The 18120-nt window shown below is 46.2% G+C and overlaps 1 protein-coding gene across 6 annotated transcripts in view; it reads right to left on the minus strand.

Annotated features, from left to right (window-relative positions):
• sema3b (sema domain, immunoglobulin domain (Ig), short basic domain, secreted, (semaphorin) 3B) overlaps positions 1 to 18120 on the minus strand; it is a 229612-nt gene that overhangs the window by 175735 nt on the left and 35757 nt on the right. Inside the window, exon 1 of one of the 6 annotated variants that reach the window (XM_059944008.1) lies at positions 431 to 699. The exons of 4 other annotated variants lie outside the window; for them this stretch is intronic. The gene's annotated coding sequence lies outside the window, so the exon portion shown is untranslated. One more of the 6 variants, XM_059944013.1, reaches the window with a different exon arrangement.

Below are 18120 nucleotides of genomic sequence, written 5' to 3' on the forward strand. Positions count from 1 at the left end.
ATATATAACCAAATATAAATAGCTACACACACACACACACACATATCCACATTGGCATACATCCCTCACACACATAAATAACCGCACACGTCCAGGCACACAAACGCCCCATACCCACACTCTGAAGCACAGACACGCAGATGCACAAATAGACACCTACCCACGGATCTATTATCACATACAGACAGACAGACACACACACACCGCATATCACACAGACAGACAAACATACACACACGCACACGCAGATTGACTTTGGAAAACTAGTTCACTCTCCGCGTAGCAACAGATTCTGGAATTCACTTTAAAAACCAACCTTTTGTTCACAGCTGAACAGGTACAAGAGTGCTTTTGGTGTGTGTCCCCCCCACCCATCTTCTTTCTCTCACCCTTCCTAGCTGCCCCCTCCCCAGCTCTCTCTCTCTGTTACCTGCAACAAACGCGAGCTGCCGGCAGTTGGACAAGACTCTGCTTTCGCTCGCTGCGTCTCCTCGCATATTCTCTCGGATTCTTGGCCCGGCTTCAATTGCCACAGAAGGGAGTTAGAGCGAGACCGGCTTATGCTCAGGTCCGCCAGCAACAGAGGGTGTGGTGGAGTGTACGAGAAAGAGCAAGAGAGAAGCTCTAAAACTCCCTCCGAAGCCCTGCTGGCCAAGATACTTAATCCACCACCCCTCGCGTTTCTGCGTACAACTGTGCGCAGGAGTTGGGGAGATGTCATATGTGTGTGTGTGAGAGAGAGAGAGAGAGAATGCCGCCCCGTGCAATTAATTGGCCGAGTAAACACAGGGCTTCCCCTTAAACAAACAGCAGCTCAGAGGGTTTGGGGTCCTCTCCCCGTTCCCCATCCAAAGCTGACCCTCGTTGTAGTATTCTTAAGAGGGTTAAGAGGCTTTCGTTTGGCAGCAGGTTGTAAGAGTCCACAATGTGGACCGTGCTTACTGCGCGGTGAGTGGAGACGAGTTTTCTATAAAAGGCCTCTCTCGCTCTACTCGCTGACACTGGCGAGATCGAAGCCCATCCGATCTGCTGCGCAAATTAACCCTAACTCTCGAACCTCCCTTTGGCCAAGTCCCTCTGCGTCAGACAGAATTACAGGACCCGGAGGGGCACAGTGATTTTGCACGCTTCTGGACGCCACAGCTGTGCCAGTGCGCCGTTTCTCCTGAAGAAGGGTTGGATGGTTTCTCCTGAAGAAGGGTCTCGGCGCACTTTATTCATTTCCATCGATGCTACCTGACCTGCTGAGTTCTTTCAGCATTTTGTTTGTGTGTGTGTGTTGCTCTAGATTTCCACCATCTGCAGAATCTCTTGCGTCTGTGCTTTGTCCTACACACTGGGGACCTGGGGTACAAGGAGCCGGATCGCTGACACCCCGTCCACCTGTCCGTTCTATAGCCCGGACAAGACGCTGTATCTTGTACAAACCTAACGTGAGAGGTTGAAGCCCCTGGTTGACTTTCTTAAGGGGCTGCTTCTCAAGTTCTGGCTGCAGTTTACCTCCACGCTCCTGACCTATGGTCACCCAGTACAGGGGACGGGGTTCTCCTAGTCGGTCGCTCCTGGTCCTATCGAAGATGGGCATTAGCGGGATCAAGCGGTTGAGCAGTCGAGTGCTCTGACCTCCAGCCTGCCCCTTTTCGGGGTGTGCGTTCGTGCCTGGGTGCTCTTGGAGAAGGAGCATGCGATCTCCGCGAACGGTGGACCCCGCATGAGATTTTGTTGATGAATGTTCTGCAGATAATAGTAGTTTAATTTGAAATCGTTAATAGTTTTGTGAACCCCTGATTATTGTACCATTTTTTGTGTGAATAAACTTTTGCATGTTTGTGATACAAATAAAAGGCTTGGAGATGAAAGACAGCGACGGCAGTTCTGGGAGTCACAGTTTTACAGCACAGATACAGGCCATTCAGCCCATCTCGTCCTTACGTTAACGCCTTTGCCCGCATTAGGTCCGAATCCTTTTATTGCATTCCTACCCAAACAACTACTCGTTAATATCGATTTTCCTAACCTGGCAATTTCTCCCCCTCCCACTGCTCTCCTCCATTCCAGCTCCGCCTCACCTCTTCATTTCTCCTCACTTGCTTATCACCTCTCTCTGGTGCCCTTCCTCCTTCCGGGCCACTCTCCTTCCCGATCAGATTCCTCCTTCCTCCCATCACCTCTCAGCTTCCCACTTCACCCCTCCTCCCAGCCACCCACCTACCCCCACAGCTGGCTTCACCTATCACTTGTCAACTTGTACTTCATCTCCTCCCAGTTTCTTATAGGGCTTCCTCCCCTCCCCCGCCCTCTTATTCGGACTTCTTCCCAGTCCTGATGAAGAGTCTTGGCTCTTTATTGCTTTCCATGCATGGGGGGGAGGGGGTCGACCTGCTGAGTCCCACCAGCATCTTGGGCATGTTACTTGCTCCTAATTGTATCTGTTTCTCCCACTTCCTCTGGTGGCTCACACCATATACCGAAGTACATGCGAGTAGTGGGAGATAGAACCATCAAAAGGGACTTGACACCTTCTTCATTAAGTCCATGGTCAGTTAAGCAGGAAGTTGGTTTATTGTCACATACACCAAGGTCTTGCACACCATTCACTCAGATCAATTCATTACCACAATGCGCTGAGGTAAAATAGTCACAGTGTGCAGAATAAGTTACAAAGAAGAATGGTGCAGGTAGACAGTAAGGTCAAGAATCCATCTCATCATACCAGAGGATTGTTCAATAGTCTTACAGTTGTGAGATAGAAGCTGTTCTTGAGCCTAGGGGTAGGTGCATTCAGAACAGACTCAATGGGCCAAAGGGCCTAATTCTATCCGTATATCTCACGTCTTTTGCAATTTCTGTCTGATGGGGGGGGGGGGGGGGAGAAGAGAGAATGTTCAGGGCGGAAGGGGTCTTTGATGATGCTGCCTGTTTACCGAGGCACCGAATGTAGATGGAGACCATGGAGGGAAGCAGATTTCCACGACGTGCTGAGCTGTGTCCGCTAGCCAGCAGATTTTTGTAGTCTTGGGCACACAAGCTATGCCAAGCTGTGATGCATTCCAGACAGGATGCTCTCTACGGTGCAATGGTAAAAGTTGTTGAGGGGTGAGTGGGACGCAAGCCTCCCGAGTCTGTGACCACCTCATATTTACTTCCTCTGACCCACAGGAGAGACCTCATCCTCATCCAGAGGAATCATCTTCAGCCCTATAGGGACTGTTTGAGAGGATATTACAGATAAATGGCGGGCAAGCAGAGGTGTGGATTTTTCCAAGTGATTCTGAGCTGGGTGGATCCTCATTCAGCAATGCAGTGGGCAGGGGCGGATGAAGGAGTCCTAGCAAGCGATTAGATTAGCTTTATTTGTCACATGTTTGGGGAAACAGCGTGAAAAGCATCATTTGTATCGATGACCAACAGCCTGAGGTTATGCTGGGGGCCAGGCCACAGGTATCACCATGCTTCCCCCAGCAACAGAGCATGCCCACAGCTTCCTAACACTACCTCGAACATCACTGGAATTTGGGAGGAAACCCACACGGTCACAGGGAGAACGTACAAATTCCTTACAGACAAGCCCTGTAAATATTGCGCTAGCCACTATACTACGGTGCTGTTAGTGGCTGTCATCGTGTCTAGCTCCCCCTACAGGACCTGTGCTTTCTCTCTGGTCGCTCCTGCTCTTCCTGCTATTAAGTCCTGCACCGTTACAACAGCAGTATTTTAGAGACCCTGCCTGGAGTCCTTCAGAGCAGACACAGGGCTGGCTTGTGGATTTCACTCTTTCCCCTTCCTGGGGTTCACAGCTAATGGCCCAGGAGACTTGCGTTCTCATCTGTGAGACCTCAGATATTCCACCAGCTGTACCCCCCCCCCCCCGAAGCACCGGCACAAACCACCTCCCCCAACCCTGCCCTCAGCTTACATGGGGATGGGGCTGCAGGTCCAGAAGAGGACGTTGGTACTGCTGGTCCCTGTTGGTGCAACTCCTGCACTTACTGCTGCTGGGGTTCACCATGATTATGGTGGTATTGACCAACTCTGCTGCTGGGGTTCACCATGCTTCTGCTGGTATTGACTAACTCTGCTGCTGGGGTTCACCATGCTTCTGCTGGTATTGACTGTGATACTGCTGTTGCTGCTCCTGCATTCCCACAGGTGCTGGCATCCACCCTACTGGTATGGGAAATCACCCTTCTGGTACTGATCCATTCCCCACTGTGCTGGCATTAACCCAACGGTTGTAGCTCTACACCTGCTGTTCCCAGCGTAAACCCTGCAGGTGCTGGCATTAATCCTGTTGATGCTGGTATTAACCATGATAGTATAGATCTACACCTGCTGGTATAGTTCTGTTCCTACTGGTGTTGCCCCTCATGCTGCTGGGACACCCATGCCCATTGCTCCTGATCCTTCTGGTCGCAGCATTGCTGTAGTAGTTTCTGTTATGCTTGAACAGGTCATCTCCCTCACGACTCTGCAGTCAGAGGAAACACAGCACCTGGGCTCCCACAGTGATCCAAAAGCTCAAACTCCAATCTGGACAGAGACCAACTCCTAACATTGCCAAAGTAACATCTCAAAACAAAACCATGCAGGGGTTCCCAGCCTGGGAAGTGTGTGCGTGTCCAGCATTTCCCTGTCAGCCCTTGCCCCTCCACTTACACACACACACACTTACATTTGTGGTCAGTGCATAAAAGCACAAACAAAAATAGTGCCATTGCCACTCAAATTCAAAGTCAATTTATTATCAAAGCACATATGTCACCATATACAACCCTGAGATTCACTTTCCTGTGGGCAAACTCAGTAAATCCAAGGCCATAATAGAATCAATGAAAGACGGCATCCAAAAGGACAAACAACCAATGTGTAAAAGACAACAAACTATGCAAATACAAAACTAAATAAATAACTAAATAAGCAAGCAATAAATATCAAGAATGCGAGACAGGGAGTCCTTGAAAGTGAGTCTATAGGTTGTGGGAACATTTCAATGATGGGGCAAGTGAGGTTGTGTGAAGTCATACCCTCTGGTTCATTGAGGGGTAATAACTGTTCCTGAACCTGGTGGTTTGAGGTCTGAGGCTCCTGTGCCTTCTTCCTGATGGCAGCCGCGACAAGAGGGCATGACTTGTGTGATGAGGGTCCTTGATGATGGAGTCTGCTTTCCGGTGACAGTGCTCCGTGCAAAATGGAGGGGAGGCCCTGATGGTTGCGGGGTAATAACTGTTCCTGAACCCGTAGGTCCTGAGACTCCTGGGATGGTTCGGAGTGGCTTTCTCCAACCATGTGTGGCTGCAGAAGGATCCTTTTCTGTGATCGTTCCACATAGAGCCTGACCATGGGCTACACTGAGCATCAGTTCATCCCTCAGCATACCCTCTTGCAGCCTGGACTGAGCTGGTCCTCAGAATTCCCTACTGAACATCTCACCACACTGGAAGACCAACAGGTTTCTGCCAGACCAATGGAATTCAGTCAGAGTTGACATTCTTCCAGCAGCATTGATGTCTATCTCGGTGTACGTCCCCGAGAACAGCTTGTAGATCCGAGGGTCTTCTATTAAACAGCTGCTGGGGATGAAGTAGTACATGGGCCTTTGCATCAGTCTCCATATCCATTTAGCAAATCCAGAGTCTGCAAAGAAGTTGGGTGACAGGTTCTGCTCCACTGAGAGCAGCGTACATTAAGCTTAGTATGTTGCTGGGAGGAACCTCGCACTGTGAGGTCTTAGTAATTTGTAGTTGGTACAACTCATTTTAGGAACTGCTTCTTCCCCTCCACCATTGAATGGTCCATGAATCCGCGACCACAGTAGCGTAGTGGTTTACAGTACCAGTGACATGGGTTCAATTCCCACCGTACCCTGCAAGGAGTCTGTACGTTCTCCCTGTGACTGTGTGCGTTTCATTCAGGTGCTCCAGTTTCCTCCCACGGTCCAAAGACATATCAGTTGGTAGGTTAATTATTCATTGTAAATTGTCCCATGATGAGGTCAGGATTAAATCGGAGGATTGCGGGGCGGCACAGCTCAAAGAACTGCGGAGCCCTTTCCTGCGCCCGTATCGCAGTATTAAAGAACGCTACCTCATTATTTTCGTTCTCTTTTCAGCACTCCTCGAGGGATTGCTTGGTCATGCTCTGAAGCAATGCGGTTAAATGGAGATGGAACTGAACACTTTGCATGGTTTTAGGCTCATGTACCACTCCCGGACACACACATAAATCTCAGTCGACACTGCAGTGCCAGGGACGGAGTGCTTCACTGTCAAAGACACTATTTCCCAGATGACACATTAATCCTCCACCATGTGGACTCCTCCACTATACAGCATGAAAGCGCTGAACTGTTATCCTCAATGTTCTGATTAATATCTATGCCTCAGTGGAAATCACTAAAGTAGATTATATCTGGCTATTATCTGATTACTGCTTGTGACAGCTTGCTGTGCACATCGGCCATTTTCCTTTCCTACTCAGAGGTGGTAATACACATCAGGACACTTAGCAAGATACACAACAATCCCTTTATGCTCAACACAAAACATCCCCACTCTTTAGTTTAGAAATACAGCAAGGGAACAACAAAATGGCCCAACAAACCCCCAATGCCCAGTTACACCCATATGACAATGGACCTACTAACTTGTGTGTTTTTGGAATGTGGGAGGAAACATGAGCACTTGGAGGAAATCCACGTTATCACAGGGAAAATTTACAAACTTCTCACAGACCGCAGTAGAATTGAACCCAGGTCACTGGCGCAGTAAAGCATTACACTACCCCGCCACCTCTTCCCTCTCCCCCATTACCATGGTCCTTTGTGTGTTAAAATTAAGCCCAAAGCGAAACTCAGCTGAGAATTTATTTTCTTAAATCTCACTTGGTAGAAAACAGTACTTAATTCTTTAAAATATTCACACCCGCAAAATGCTTAAGAAATGAGAAGAATTTGCAGCTGTACCTCGAACACATTGATTTACACTGGAACAGCCAGACTGCGATTGTACTGTTAGCTCCCCCCAGATGTTTCCAATAACCTCTACAGATGTGGACACAACATCAAAGATGATTTTTTTTTAAAAAGGCCATGCACCTTGAGACTTGCAAAGGAATTATATGCTGTGCATCAAAGTGGTGAGAGAATCACAGCTCAGCCGGTCCCTATAACTGAATGATCTTCCTGATCACTGCAAAGTCATTGCTCTACTTATGATATTGAGGATGAGTAGAGGCTGGGGACTAATCAACAAGATGCTTTATGCAACTGGATTGCTGCCCCTCTGCGTTCTCCACAGTTGTTTGGCTACAAGACTGCCAGACTCACAAGAGAACAAAGTAGAGGTCAGGGATCTGACCACACAAAGTGTCAGACTAGCGACCACTGGGAAATCTTTATTCTTGCTGCAGATGGTTCTTAGTTTCTTTACACAGTAATGACACTTGGCTCGGTTTCCAAAAAGAACAAAATCTGAGTCATTTAATGCATTTAGGCTTGGTCTGGTGAAAGAGTCCACAGAAATGAGAGTGAGCATTTTTTTTAAAGGGAAGACATCAGGAAGCACTTGTTTATTCCAGAGCTAGTGAACATCTGGAAAATTAATCCTGTTAAAAAGCAGAAGAGATTGGAGTCCATTGAATTCAGCCCACGCTGATCTGATCTTCTGTGTAGTCCCATCTACACAGAAGCTAGACTATATCCTTTCAAACCCTTCCCATCCATGTACCTATCTAAACTTCTCTTCACTGTTACAATTGAACCTGCATCTACTACAACCACTGGCAGGTCATTCCACACTTGAACCCTTCTGAGTGAAGGTGGGTGGGGAAGGTAAAACCCATCTCCTTGAAATGCAGTATGACACGAAAGAAAGAACTGCTTTGATTGGGGTGTGTTTGCAGGCAAAAGGACAATCTCCCCTCTTGTAATTGGTATTTACCAATACCAACTCACATCTCCACAAACAGATCCTTTGAATCCCTAGCGGGCAAAGGAAATGCTTCAAAGATGTCAGTAAAATTGGCCTGAAGAAATTCAACATTATATCTAAAAACTGGGAAGCCATTGCACTCAATACGTACAGCTGGAGGAAATCTGTTCAAGAAAGTGCTGAGGCACATGAGAATGACCTCCGCTGTGCCTCAGAGAACAACCAAAACACCCAACCGCTAACCCTTGGGGACTACAGACCCCTGGTCAGATATATTAGTCCGTGGCATAAAAAAGCTGGGAACCTCTGTACTAAACAAACACTTACTCTTGCCCAAACTGCACCAGAATATGTGGATCCTAGATTGGCCTCTATAGGCACCCGAGGACCCACCAACAGACAACCCACTCGGAAAATATCATACTCTACTCGAGTGATCATACTACAACTGTTATTCTCATTCACTAACATTCGCCACCCATATTATTCACTGATATTCATCCCCCTTAAGTCATGCAGAATAAAGGCAGCAACTTTATAGAATCTACATTCTTTAATTATCTACCAAAAGACAAACTGAAACAGAAGCAAACCTATCAGTGAAGTTAACCACATGGGGCAAGGAAGTCAAAACAACTAAACAGAAAAACATAATTTCCTTTCATTCCCTCCCTCCCCACCTACCTACCCACCCTCTCACCTGGACTCACTTTTTTTTCCCTGCCAGCTTCTGTTCCTCCCACTTCCCCAAACCTTTTTACTCTGACTTCTGCCCCCTTTATCTGTCCTGATGAAGATCTCAGCCTGAAATGTTGACTATTCAATCTATTCTATAGATGCTGCCTCATCTGCTGTTCCTCCAGTGTTTTGTGCCTGTTACACCACAGTACACTGTGCCGTGATATCTTAGTGCTAGGAAGCTCGCAAGTATGTATCTTGCTCAGAGACAATATCAACTGTGCCCAAGATATCCCCTTAGTTTACAAAAAAAAGATAAAAGATAATCTTTTTGTCACATGTACAGCAAAACATACGTGAAATGTGTGGTTTGTGTCAGATAAAACTAAATCATTGTGGCTTTTGCTGGGCAGTCAGCAATTGTCGCCACACTTCCAGTGCCAACCGAGCATGCCCACAATGTGCCACCCCTAATCCACAAGTCTTTGGAATGTAGGAAGAAACTGGAGCACCTGGAGGAAACTCACGTGGTCACGGGGAGAACATGCAAACTTCTTACAGACAGCGGCGGGAATTGAACCCCAATTTACATCTAGCACTGTAAAGCACTGCTCTACCAGCTAAGCTGCAGTGCTGCCCCCTAATGGTACTGGAAGACAGTCAACAGCCAGAGAACGTGAGCCTGGCCTGGAGTTCACTCCTGTAGTGTGGGCCAGAAAGGAAACATAATTAGGAAAAGCACAACGAGGGTCGACAATATTTGAGGGTTTGATTGGCTAATTCCAACCTCGATTCAACTGGTGAATGACTGAGGTAGTTCTGAAGCACAAACGCTGTAGCTTTCTCTATATCATCCAGCCAAAATTATCTTGCTTTTATTGAGAGGAGTTGCTATGTTTTTTTTGTACGTTTCTTTGTCATCTCCATTGTGGGTACAAACCTCCACACCTTCAAGGGCATCTTCAAGTGGCTGTGCCTCACGAAGGCAACATCCAGTATAAAGGACCCTCACCACCCAGCCATGGCCCCTTCTCAATACAACAATTAGAGAGGAGCCTGAAGAGCAACATTTTAGGAACAGCATTTTCCCCTCCACCTTCAGATATCAGAACAGTCCACCTTGCTATTCGACTTTTGCACTGTTTGTTTTTATAACCAATAGCAATCTTTAAAAAACTCCTGCACTGTACTGCTGCCACAAAACAAATTTCACATCATCCTCATTAATGCAAATATCTAAACAGCCAATTATGTGGCAGCATCTCAGCGCATAAAAGTATGTAGGCATGGTTGAGGTTCAGTTGTTCAGACCAAACATCAGAATGGGGATGAAATGTAATCCAAGTGACTTTGACCGCGGAATGATTATCGGTGCCAGATGGAGTGGTTTGAGTATCTCAGAAACTGCTGATCTTCTGAGATTTTCGTGCACAACAGCCTCTAGAGTTTACAGAGAATAGAGCAAAAAAAAATCCAGTGAATAGCAGTTCTGTGGGTTAAAATGCCTTGTTAATGAGAAAGGTCAGAGGAGAATGGCCAGACTGGTTCAAACTGACAGGAAGTTGACACTAACTCAAATAACCACACATTACAATGGTGAGCATCTCTGAATGCATAAAACGTTGAACCTTGAAGTGGATGGGCTACACAGGCAGAGGACCATGGACATGTACTCAGTCACCTCTTTATTAGTTATAAGAGGTACCTAATAAAGTGTCCTCCGAGTGTATGTCAGTGTTAAAAAGAACTGATTTTGATTGTTAATTCACTTTTCTTCCTAAATTGATTTTGGTGTCTATACAATTGTGTAATGGCTTCCAGGCTGTCTTATCCCAACGCAACTCATTGGCTTGAATCAGTGTCATTACTGGAACCTCTGCAAAAGACTCACCATCTCATTCTCAGAATCATGTTTAATATCACCGGCATATGTCATGCAATTTGTTGTTTTTGTGGCAGCAGTACAATGCAATTATTGATAGAAAAAAACTTGAATTACAGTGAATATATATATTAGTTAAATAAAAGTAAGTAGTACAAAAACAGAAGTCAAAATTAGTGAGGTAGTGTTCATAGGTTCAATGTCCATTCAGAAGTCAGATAGCAGAGGGGAAAGAAGCAGTTCCTGAATTACTGAGTGTGTGCCTTCAGGTTTCTGTACCTCCTACCTGATGTAGCAATGAGAAGAAAGCATGACCTTGGTGATGGGGGTCCTTAATGATGGATGGCATCGCTTTGAGGCATCGCTCCTTGAAGATGTCCCGGAGACTACGGATGCTCGTGCCCATAATGTAGCTGACTAAGTTTACAACTCTCTGCACCTTATTTCGATCCTGTCAGTGCCCCCCCCCCCACCCCATACCAGACAGTGATGTAGTCAGTTAGAATGTACTCCTTGAAGTTGGCAGGTGGTTCACGTTAAAAAAGAGCCACTACAACCGGTCTCCCTAATCTCTGGGTCACCGTGCAGCCAATTCTTACTGATACACTGCCACTAATTGCTACACAGAAGCACAACGAAACAGTGGCCCAATCCTGATGACTTTGATTTGATCTTTCTCATAAATTGCCTAAATTACAGTAATAAGCAAGTGCATTAGGTGCAGAGCCATCACTGTGTCTGCAGTTCATCTGCTCAGCTGCTTCCCTATGAACACTGCCAAAACCAGAGCAAGTCAGCACAACATTCCTTTGATTTTCTACAACATTAAGCCAAATCCAGCACAAACTACATGCCCACAGACTTAAAATCCGGCAAACATTTTATCACCCAGTGCAGCATCATCACATAGTTCTCTGCACAGGACAATTAAATGAAAAAGATTCAGTTCATAGTTGGTGGCAAATGCAAAATTGGCCATTCATTGAGAAATGGACTGCTCAGTGGAATTATTGAAAACACTCTGGAATCCACTCTACCCCTTTAAGAACGCTTCTTAAAATTGATGTCTGTTGTCAAGCTTTCAATTTCTTGTAGCTCAAGATCATGATCTAATTTAATTTAATTTTATTTATTTATTTGAGTTACAGCGTGAAATAGGCCCTTCCAGCCCTTCACACCTCACTGCCCAGCAATCCCCTAATTTAACCCTAGCCTAATTGTAGGACAATTTAAAATGACCAATTAGCCTACCAACCAGCATGTCTTTTGGACTGTGGGAGAAACAGGATCACCCGGAGGAAACCTACACAGTTACGGGGAGAATGTACAATCTCCCTACAGGCAGCAGCGGGAATTGAACCCGGGTCGCTGGTACTGTAAAGCTTTAGGCTAACCAGTATGCTACCATGCCGCCCCAGTTTGTTTGTGAACACTCCTCAGGGCATTCCATGATAATTTAAAGGTAAGGATTTATCTCTGTTATAACTTGTGTGAATGGATTCAGAAATAATTGGACGCTGGTCACCGTAAGGTGTGCATTTACATGATGCCTGTCTCGTTCCTTTTGGGACCTTCCACAGCCAATGCTGCACCCCTAAAGCAGTGCATGTTCTGACATGAAAATGCATGCCACCAAATGCGAGGTTTATTTTTGAGCTGAAAATGGGAAAGTGCACAGAGAGAGTGATGGGGAAGAGAGAATTTATGGATAAACCGATGGACCAGCCCACACAGAATAGTTCAGGAATGCAGCAGGTCAGGCAGCGTCGATGGAGGGCTGTGTTCGATCATAAGGAATGGAAAGGAAGGGGGCAGAAACCAGAATAAGAAACTGGAGAGGGGAGGAGGAGTACAAGCTGGCAGGTGAGGAGATGTTGATCGACTGACAGATGGAATGGCAGGTAATGAGACTAAGTGAGAATTGATTCGAACAATGGGTGAACATGAGAAATAGTCACACAGTTACACAGCACAACCCACCCATGCTGACCAAAATGCCTGTCTAAGCTGTTCCCATTTGCCCGTGTTTGGCCAATATCCCTCTCACCTTTTTCTATCCATGTACCTGTCCAAGTGTCTTTTAAATGTTCTCGTACCTACCTCAGTCACTTCCTCTGGCAGTTCATTTCATACACTGACTGCCCTCTGCATGAAGTAGTTCAGAGTCAGGTTCATTGTCATTGACATTAGTCATGAAATTTGTCATTTTCTATCAGCAGTCCAATGCTGGCAGAAAAGACATACAAGTTACCATGATACATAAATGGTGCAAAAGAGGATAGGGAGGTAGTGTTCATGGATTGTTCAGAAATCTGATGGCAGAAGGGAAGAAGTTGCCTCTTACATCCCTTTTAATTCATAGCCACAAGAGATTCTACAGATGTTGGAAAACTTAGCAACATACACCAAATGCTGGAGGAACTCAGCAAGTGAGGCAACATCCACAACTTGGATCCACATCAATTTGCCCAATGAGGTAACTGGTCCACAGCAGATGCCATCTCGTTGGCTTTTCACTCAACCCTGGACAACAAAGATGCACGTATCAGGATGCCTTTCCTTGGCTATGGCTCAGCATTCAAAATTATCATCCCATTTAAAACTAATCAATTAGCCTCAGGACCTCCTTGTGTAACTGGATCCTCAATTACCTCACTTGCAAACCCCAGTCAATTCGGATTGTCAACCACATCTCCTCAACCATGGCCATCAACACAGGTGTACCACAACGTTGGGTGCTTAGCCCCCTGCTCTACTCACTTTACACCTAGGACTACGTTGCTAAGCACAGCTCCAATGCCATATTCAAGTTTGCTGATAACACCACTGTGTTGATAGCAAAGGTGGTGACAAATCAGCATATGGGAGAGAGATTGAAAATCTGGCTAAGTGGCGCCACAACTGCGACCTCTCACTCAATATCAGCAAGACCAAGGATCTGATTATTGACTTCAGGAGAAAGAAACCAGAAGTCCATGAGCCAGTCCCCATCGGAGGTGGAAAGGGTCAGCAACTTAAGGCACATTTTAGTCACCTTCACTTCAAGGAATACAGTCCTACACTGCTCAACCTCTCCCTACAACTCAGAGTCTAGGGTCCTAGCAATATACCAGTAAAACTAATCAATCAGCCTCAGGACCTCTTTGTGTAACTGGATCCTCAATTACCTCACTTGCAAACCCCAGTCAATTCGGATTGTCAACCACATCTCCTCAAACATGACCATCAACTCAGGTGTACCACAAGGCACATTGTGCCTTGGGGATGGGGATGGGGATGGCCTACCAGGAATGAGTTGTAGTGGTCCTGCCTCTGGCACAGAGGTTGAACCCTCAACTAGAAAGGGGAGGAGGGAAGAGAAGAGAGCGATAGTTTTAGGGGATTCTATAGTCAGGGGGGCAGATAGGAGATTTTGTGGGGCAGATCGGGGGTCTCAGATGGTATGTTGCCTCCCTGGTGCCAGGGTCCGGGACATCTCAGATCGGATGCAGGCTATTCTTGAGAACGAGGGCATGAACTCAGATGTAGTGGTCCATGTAGGGACCAACGATGTAGGTAAGGTGAGTGAGGGGGTCCTGCTTAGAGAGTTCAGGGATTTAGGAGTGAAGCTGAAAGGCAGGACCCCCAGGGTGACAATCTCGGGATTGCTACCTGTGCCACGTACAAGTGAGGCGAAGAATAGAATGATTATGCACATCAATACGAGGCTGAGAGCATGGTGCAGGAAGGAAGGGTTCAGGTTTTTGGATAATTGGTCTTTGTTCCAGGGACATTGGGATCTGTTTCGAAGGGACGGTCTACATCTGAACCGGAGGGGTACTAACATTCTTGCAGGAGTGTTTGCCAGTGCTGCTCGGGGGGGTTTAAACTAGATGTGCAGGGGGCAGGGATCCAGATCCAGAGGGTCGGTCAGAAGGAGCATGGGGTTAAATGTGTAGAAGGTTTGGGTGATCTTGAGAAGGTCATCAAAATTCAGGGTGCAATTAGCCTGATGGAAGTTCAAGGAGCTGGGTTAGGTATAGTAGACAGTGTTTTAAGCAAAGAGAGGAGGAATGGGCTCAGAATTCTATACTTGAATGCGCGTAGTGTCAGAAATAAGACAGATGAGCTTGAAGCTCAGATGAAAATGGGGAACTACGATATTGTTGGGATAACGGAGACATGGCTGCAAGGGGATCAGGCCTGGAATTGAGTGTACCAGGGTATACGTGCTATCGTAGAGACAGAAATATGGGAAGAGGGGGTGGGGTGGACCCTGTTGGTGAGGAATGAGATCCAGTCCTTAGCAAGAGGTGACTTGGGAACAGGGGAAGTAGAGTCTGTGTGGATTGAGCTGAGGAACAGTAAGGGTAAAAAGACCCTAATGGGTGTTGTGTACAGGCCCCCAAACCGTTGCGTGGATATTGGGTACAAGTTGATTAGGGAGTTAACATTGGCATGTGCTAAAGGTAATGCAGTCGTTATGGGAGATTTCAACATGCAGGTGAACTGGGAGAATCAGGTAGGTGCTGGACCCCAGGATAGGGAGTTTGTGGAGTGTCTAAGGGATGTATTTTTGGAACAGCTTGTGCTTGAGCCAACCAGGAACGAGGCTATTTTGGACTTGGTGATGTGTAATGAACAGGAATTGATAAGTGATCTTGAAGTAAAGGAGCCATTAGGAAGTAGTGATCATAACATGATAAGTTTTTATCTACAATTTGAGAGGGATAAGGGCAGATCAGAGGTGTCAGTGTTGCAATTAAATAAAGGAGACTACGGAGCCATGAGGGAAGAGCTGGCCAAAGTTAAATGGGCAGATGCCCTGGCAGGAAAGACAGTGGATCAGCAGTGGCAAATATTCTTGGGGATAATACAAAAGATGCAAAAGCAGTTCATTCCAATGAGAAGGAAGGATTCAAAGAGGGGGAAGGGGCCACAGTGGTTGACAAAGGAAGTCAGAGATTGTATAGCATTAAAGAAAAAGAAGTATGACAGGGCTAAGATGAGTGGGAATACAGATGATTGGGAAAGTTTTAAGGAACAGCAGATCTTAACTAAAAAAGCAATACGGAGAGAAAAAATCAGGTATGAGCTCAGTCTAGCCAGGAATATAAAAGGGGATAGCAAAAGCTTTTTTAGCTATGTGAAGAGAAAGAAGATAGTTAAGAACAATGTTGGCCCCTTGAAGAATGAATTGGGAGAAATTGTTATGGGAAACAGGGAAATGGCAACAGAATTTAATGCGTACTTTAGATCTGTCTTCACCAGGGAGGACACAAGCAATCTCCCTGATGTATGGATGGGCCAGGGTCATAAGATATCAGAGGAATTGAGACAGATTAACATTAGGAAAGAAACTGTGATAAGTAGACTGGTAGGACTGAAGGCTAATAAATCCCCGGGTCCAGATGGTCTGCATCCGAGGGTTCTAAAAGAGGTGGCTCAGGAAATTGCGGATGCATTGGTAATCATTTTCCAATGTTCCTTAGATTCAGGATCAGTTCCTGAAGATTGGAGAGTGGCTAATGTTATCCCACTTTTCAAGAAGGGAGGGAAGGAGAAAACGGAGAACTATCGCCCTGTTAGCCTAACGTCAGTCGTGGGGAAGATGCTTGAGTCCATTATTAAGGACGAAATAGTGGCACATCTTGATGGCAGTAATAGGATTAGGCCGAGCCAGCATGGATTTACCAAGGGCAAATCATGCTTGACTAATCTGTTGGAGTTTTTTGAGGGTGTAACAAGGATGTTAGACGAGGGTAAGCCAGTGGATGTTGTGTACCTAGATTTTCAGAAGGCATTCGATAAGGTGCCGCATAGGAGATTGGTGAGTAAAATCAGAGCTCATGGCATTGGGGGCAGGGTTTCAACATGGATAGAAAACTGGTTGGCAGATAGAAAGCAAAGGGTAGCAGTGAATGGGTGTTTCTCAGACTGGCTGGAGGTGACTAGTGGGGTACCACAGGACTCTGTATTGGGACCACAGCTCTTTACGATTTATTTCAATGATTTAGATGAGGACATTGAAAACTATATCAGCAAGTTTGCTGACGATACTAAACTGGGTGGCGGTGTGACATGCGAAGAGAACGTTAGGAGAATACAGGGAGACTCGGATAGGCTGGGTGAGTGGGCAGATACTTGGCAGATGTCATTCGATGTGAATAAATGTGAAGTTATCCACTTTGGAAGCAGGAACAAGAGGGCAGAGTATTGTCTGAATGGTGTAGAGTTAGGTAAGGGAGAAATGCAAAGAGACCTAGGAGTCCTAGTTCACCAGTCAATGAAGGTGAATGAGCAAGTGCAACAGGCAGTGAAGAGGGCAAATGGAATGTTGGCCCTTGTTACATGGGGAATTGAGTACAAGAGCAAGAATGTCCTTTTGCATTTGTACAGGGCCCTGGTGAGACCACACCTGGAATATTGTGTACAGTTTTGGTCTCCAGGTTTAAGGAAGGACATTCTGGCAATTGAGGAAGTGCAGCGTAGATTCACTAGGTTGATTCCTGGGATGGCAGGGCTGTCTTACGCAGAGAGATTGGAGAGATTGGGCTTGTACACGCTGGAATTGAGGAGATTGAGAGGGGATCTGATTGAAACGTTTAAGATAATTAAAGGATTTGATAGGATTGAGGCAGGAAATATGTTCCAGATGTTGGGAGAATCCAGTACCAGAGGGCATGGATTGAGAATAAGAGGTCAGTTATTTAAAACAGAGTTGAGGAAGAGCTTCTTCTCCCAGAGAGTTGTGGAGGTGTGTAATGCACTGCCTCGGAAGACGGTGGAGGCCAATTCTCTGGATGCTTTCAAGAAGGAGCTAGATAGATATCTGATGGATAGGGGAATCAAGGGATATGGGGACAAGGCAGGGACTGGGTATTGTTAGTGAATGATCAGCCATGATCTCAGAACGGCAGTGCAGACTCGAGGGGCCGAATGGTCTACTTCTGCACCTATTGTCTATTAAATCTCCTCTTCACTCCTCCAGCTTTATGAAGTCTTTTCATCTACGGAATGACCAAAACTACTCTGTAATCTAAATGCAGCCTCAGCAAAGTCTTGTACAACAAACAACTGAGAGGTGAGTGAAAGGTGGAATGTGCAAAAGTGAGAACTGACTAGACCGATGGATCAAATCAAGATCTGGCTGTACAGTGGGCTAGATAATATGCAGTGACACGAATACAAGGACTCACCTGGTGGAATGGTTAACACTCAATCACGGATGAACAGATTTAGACCACAAGATATAGGAGCAGAATTAGGCCATTTGGCCCATCGAGTCTGCTCTGCCATTTCATCATAGTTGATCCATTTCCTGTCAACCCCATTCTCCTACCTTCTCCCCGTAATCTTTCACACCTTGGCTATCAGCTTTCACCATAAATTCATCCCCTTGCCGCGCCTCCATGGCCACCTGTGGCAATGAATTCCACAGATTCACACACTCTGGCTAAAGAAATTCCTCCTCACCTAAATGAACGTCTCGCTATTTTGAGCCTGTGCACTCTGGTCCAAGTCTCCCCACCAATGGAAACATCCTCTTCACAACAGCTCTATCCAGCCCTTTCACCGCTCAATAGGTTTCAACGAGATTTCCACACCCCCCCCCCCCCCCCCAGGTCATGCCTTGTTCTCATTGCTACCATG

The sequence above is a fragment of the Hypanus sabinus genome, chromosome 19, assembly GCF_030144855.1.
Source record: "Hypanus sabinus isolate sHypSab1 chromosome 19, sHypSab1.hap1, whole genome shotgun sequence".
In the NCBI taxonomy this organism is placed as follows: domain Eukaryota; kingdom Metazoa; phylum Chordata; class Chondrichthyes; order Myliobatiformes; family Dasyatidae; genus Hypanus; species Hypanus sabinus.